The following is a 6,000-nucleotide window of genomic DNA, read 5'->3' on the forward strand; positions in this document are numbered from 1 at the left end:
ACCAAGACGTGCAAATGTAAACCAGACCTCTCTGATGGGAGAAACATTTCAGAGAGAAAATAGTGATCTGCATCCCAGATGTGGGCTGTCCCTAGACATGCATGGAGATGCAAGGAGGTGCTCACTTGGATTCTGGGGCTCTGTTCTCAGATGGAGAGCCTGAACTGCACATCAAGAGTATGGTTTAGCAATGGGATGACCGGGGGCATCTCTACCCCTTCTTTCTCATCCTCTGAATTTCATTCTTCTCCCAGAGAACAGCTGTTTCCTTTGGTGGTATTTGTGATATTGAAGTAACACAGCTCTGTCTCAGACTTTTCCTACTCATTCATGTGCCAATTCATATACCTGTGTGCACATATCTGCAATGAAGAGAACAGAAGCAAACTGGATGACTTCATCCCTGGTTTGCATGCACATATTTCACATTTTTATGTAATGACCTTCTTCAGATACCAGTACCACACAGAAACAAGATCTGGAGCCAAAATACCCTTCTGTTAGCACTGGCAGACTAGCTATACAGAGGAGCTAATAGCTGTGCACTACATTTCTTTGAAATTTATAGGATGCTATTAAACCAGCTCTGTCATGGTGTGGGTGGCTAAAAGTTTAGGGCTCTCTTTATTTACTTTCATTACTTCAAACTTTGCAGCTTCATTTTCATCATTCCTTGGGGAGCTGCATTTTTTATCTCTCTCAAGGTGTGACGGAGCACTGGAATAATTTTTCTTTATCAAGGCAATAACTCCTTTCCTGACCGTGCTCCTCCTTTCTGCACCCTAGCACATGCCCATGCCTCCTTTCCCCTGCCTACACAAGGAACTTCTTCAGGTTTGCTTTGATGCTCTTGCTGCAGGCACAGGTGGGCACCATAGTTCAAAGTGGCCATGGCAAGGCTAGCAAATATCTTGGCTTCTCAAGAACTCATCTTCTCACTTCCAGCTCCCTACACCACTCCCACACCTTTCAGGATAGAGAAGGACACAAAAGTGGTACCACTTCTGTCTTCTCAGATGCCCAGCACCTTTTGCCCTGGGATTTTGAGAAACCACATTAGTGAAACAGAAAGCACAACTCTCCCTCTTCCATGGACCAGACAAGGTGGCATAGGGTCAAGTATAACCTTGTCTCTAAACCTTCTCTACATGAGATTCAGTTCAGATTCTTTAAACAAACACATATGACCAGAGACTCTTTTTTGCCCTTAAATAATTTAAGGTAGATCCCAGAAAAATTTTGCTGGTCACGTATTTTCCAGACTGACTTATGGTTTTAGGCACCCATCTTAAAGCAGTTTTAAAGGGGCTGATTTTCAGAATGGACTTAGTATCACTTCCTTCTGAAAATCATACTCTTACAAGTACCCCTCAGGAGGGAAGATATAAAACCACCCAACCTGACCAGTGTACTAACAATCTTAATCTTAGTGCCTGTTCTGTCTCCAGCCAAGATTCTCAGAGACACAACCAAATTTTAAAGCAGACCATGAGCACACAAAAGCCCCCATGACACAAAATATTAGTTTCAGAGCTCTGGAGATTAGAAACCATCACTTAATGACAGCTCAGCTTTCACAGAGGAAGTAGAAAAAGCTGTTTCACAAAACAGGCATGTCATAAATTCATTTACTTCCAACCACCATGAAATCAGTCTGTAAGCTGATAAGGAGATCTTCAGTCACAGCTCCACTGATCAGCTGCAGTCCAGTGCTTTGCTCATGATCTCTTAGAGGGTATTTCAGACATGAAATATTCCTGACCAGTATGCTTATATTCCTGATCAATACACCTTTTTCTGTGAGGAAGAGGATTTATTTCTTAGTAAGAGCATGTTTGCTTGTTCGGGCACTTTTCTCCATATATCTCCCAGCCAGAGCATCAAGACTTGAGACAAAATCTTGGACATAAAAGCAGCAGCCTATTTCCACCCTATCCAACAAATTCACATTAATCCTTGTATACTCTTCCACAGCTTCTGGTCTGTATTTGAACCAACCCATTGCCTATGGTGAACAGAACAGATTACTATTGTTACCTGGTGTTTGTCTCTCTTGCACCCCAAAGGAATTGTGCCTGGGCTTCCAGTACATTTTTAAGTTCAGCCAAGCTAAAAATGGTCAAGAGCAACAAGGAGACTTTAAAGGGATCACAGAGAGCCTTCCTGTTGCTGCAAGTAATACTGTTATCCTTGTTTAAACTCTGCGGATGAACATGACTCAGCCCTTTCCCTGAGGACTGTTCATAGTTTTGCATCTTGTCATTGTTGAGACACAGACTGCCTATCTGATCTGCTTTGTTTATGGACTGGCTGCTTGGACTGACATTGGAAAGAAGAGGTCTGCATGAGTAACTGTCCAGAAAAGAATAATGAGCTGTGCTCTGCCCAAGCTCTGTGCCAGCCAGAAATACCAGCCAAATCAGTGCCAAACTGGAGACTGTGTGGCTGTATCAGCACAAAACCAAGCTCAAATGCTCCTTTCATGAGGGTTTGACTTCCATAGCCTGTAATTAGGCAAGTGGATATTGCATATTTTGAACTTAGACCTTTGGCATCAATTCCTACAGTCTTATTCCAACCAAACTGGTGTGGTACCAGTTGGGAAACTGGAATGGACAGGATGCACAGGCAGGAGAGACGTTGGATGGGAACATGAGAAAGTTCAGACATGAAGTTCTACCTAGATCAAGAGACACTACCTTGCCTGGGTCAGGGCAAGACCGCTGCCAGCTGAGCCAGAGTCCTTTCTGGGGACCAGTCAGCTCCAGCAGCAGAGAGAGATCCCTGTGCCTGCTGTGTCTGGGAAGGCTCAAGGCTGTTGCTGCTACCCAGCTTAGTGATTGTGCCTTGTAACTTGTCACAAGGAAAGGCACAAGGTTTCTGCTTGAATTTTGAGATGACGAGGGCTCAGTATTGAGCATCACCAGGTGTGACCTCAGCAGGTAACCTGCTACCAAAGACTCTCATCCAGAGATGCACAAGTGGAATAATAAACAGATATGTGGTAGCTCATGGCACATCCAGTTACCTCAGGCCTGAAAAACTCAGCACTGACAGCACTCTCAATACTGCAACTCAGCTAATGTTCCATTTCTCATCCAAAAGATTTTGAGGTCACTGAAAACGTTCAGTCCTTAGGTTTCGTGACTACCTAATTTGCTTTTCTCTCCTCTTTCAATCTCCAGATAAAACACTTACTGATGACTTCAGTGTAGCTCTTGCTTTGTGACTGCTCTCAAAATGCAGTGAGTCAAGAGATAGTATATCCCTGTTATTTACTGCTATCAATTTAAAGCTCTTTTGAGATATTGCAGAGAACTTATCTTTTACCACCTCTTCCTCTATCTGAAAATTGATATTTGTTTGGCTTATTGCTTAGAAAACACTTGCCATGCCAAATGTACTACTTGAAAGCAAAGCTAAAATGGACACAAAATTACATTGTTCGGTTATTACTAACACTAACATATATTGAGAGAAAATTGCATTACTCTGCTGTTACTAACACTAGTATATACTGAGAGCTATACTTACATAAGCAGCTGGATAAGGATTTACCTCACATGCTTTTGTGCAGAAATCTGATTCTGGTATGGAAAAATACTCTATTTTGGATTCAGAACAACCAAGTATTTGGCTGGAGATGAAATGCAGTTTTGTTTTGTAAGCAGAGGTTAGTAATTATCCAACTTGCCCATGGCTGTTTCACTAGAGGAATGAATATGAATATACTCATATTTACTGTTGCTTTACAGAGAATTACAGGTCATGCTAACATATAAATTAAGTTTCTTTTTTGAATTAATTACTATAAATGGAGACAACCTTATACAAAATTCTCAGTTAAACTGTATGACACAGAAATATACGGATACCTCCTCCCTTAAGAAAAAAAAAAGAAAAAAAAGGAATTTTGAAATTATTTTACAACACACCTATTTTCATTTTCTCTCATCACATATCTGCTTTGCCTCTCCATTTTTGCCTTCTCTCTCTCTATCCCACTTTAAGAGCTGCAGCATCTGCAGCACTATCCACAGCTGAGCTTCCCCATAAGTGGCTCCGGGGAAGCAGGTAGCAACCCACATCCAAATCTCCAGCTTGTGGCAATCACATTCATGCTGGTGTTTCAAAGCAGCAAGCTCACGGAAAGGTGCAGGAGAGATAAAAAGCTAATTAAATGATTAAATGCCATGGTAGGAAGAGTAAAAATAAGTCCTGGGGGTGCAAACGATCCTTAGCACACTGGGAATGCTGAGAAAACCAGTGCTGAGAGATCTTTACCTTGCCACATCCAGCACTGCTAAACCCCCCACAGAGCCAAAGGTTGCTGCCTTTGATTTATAATTAACACTGCAACACCTATAGCCTGTCGTGATAAGCAACAGCCTCACTGCAAAAAGCAGAAAGCCCATCCCTGCCCCAAAAGTGTCATTACAGCATATGCTTGAGAGGGAAGTTGTCCATGAGACAACCTGGAGAAGAATTGCCCCCAGAATGCACAACACCCCCCACCCCAGTCACCTCGGGGTTACTGCTCAGGGCAGAGTGGGGAGCTGCTGGAAGCTTTTTTAAAATGTGGCTTTACTGGCATTATGGGGGTTTTTCTTCATTTTTTTTTTTTCTTCTCCCCTCTCCTGTGCAAAGAGCAGCATAGAATAAAACAGAAAAGAATTTCTTTGAAAATTCAGAATCATAGAATCACAGAATGGTTTGGATTGGAAGGGATGTTTAAAGGTCATCTAGTCCAACCTCCTTGCAGTGAGTTGGGACATATTCAACTAGGTCAGGATGCTCAGAGGCTGGTGCATCCTGACCTTGCATGTTTCCAGGGATTGGGCTTCTGCTACCTCTCTGGGCAACCTGTTCCAGTGTTTCACCACTCTCATTGTACAAAAGTTCTTCCTAATATCCAGTCTAAACCCACTCTCAGTTTAAAACCACTACCTTTTCTCCTATCATTAGAGGCTCTGCAAGCAAGTTTGTCCCCATCTTTCATAGGCCCCCTTTAAGTATTGAAAGGCTGCCAGAAGGTCTCCCTGGGGCCTTTTCTTCTCCAGGCTGAACAACCCCAACTCTCTCAGCCTGCCTGCATAGGAGGGGTGTTCCACCCCTCTGATCATTTTTGTGGCCCTCCTCTGGACTCACTCCAACAAGTCAGCAGCTGATAGCAATAGCAGCTCATACCCTCAGCTGAGAGGAGGCAAGAGGATACATCTTCTTGGTGCTGAGGGATGGAGAAGTAGCACATAGAAAGTCTTTGGTTTGTATAGACCCCAAATCCTGTCCCACCGGAAGAGCATCCCACTTCTACAGCCAGCACCTTCAATGGGGATTTAGGGAAGGTCCAGGCTTTGGGTGGAGGATTTTTTTTCCTCCACCAGCTGGGGGATCCCTTCCACTCTTGAAAACAAAGTGTGGATCTGCCTGCCTCTTCCTGGCAGCATGCACTGCATTTCTTTCATCTTGCCAAGTAAACAAGGAAAATAAGATTAATGCATAAACAGTGCAGTCCTTGATGTCCACTGAAGGATTTAGGGACTTCATTTGGGCATTATCATGCATCCCATTACCACACTAAATCTCAGCAACTCCAAAGAAGTCAATATTCAGTTAATATTTATTACATCTGCATCTTTGCTAAGGAAATGCAGATTAGGTTTTCTCTGCAGATCTAGTTACTAGAGCAAAGATTTCAGTGTTTTCTCTGTGAGAAAATACAGTGCTGATATACAGAGAGGTTTTTAGTTAAATAATCACTTTTTTCCCTCCTATCTTTCATTCTTTCTGCTGATTTTCAACCCTCCCTCTCAGGTCAAGACCTTAGCCAAAGCACAGAGCTAGACTATTCCACAATTCCTTTTGCAAGCCCCAAAGTTAAGAAAGCTTCAAAAGGTCAAAGAAAAAAAACATATGAAAGGGAAAAGTGAAGAAAAAAAAGAACCTACTCATATGTCATTTATTTATGATTTAATGACAGGAAGGGGAAGAAGTGGGCAC

The sequence above is a fragment of the Heliangelus exortis genome, chromosome 2 (genome assembly GCF_036169615.1).
Source record: "Heliangelus exortis chromosome 2, bHelExo1.hap1, whole genome shotgun sequence".
NCBI classification, from domain to species: domain Eukaryota; kingdom Metazoa; phylum Chordata; class Aves; order Apodiformes; family Trochilidae; genus Heliangelus; species Heliangelus exortis.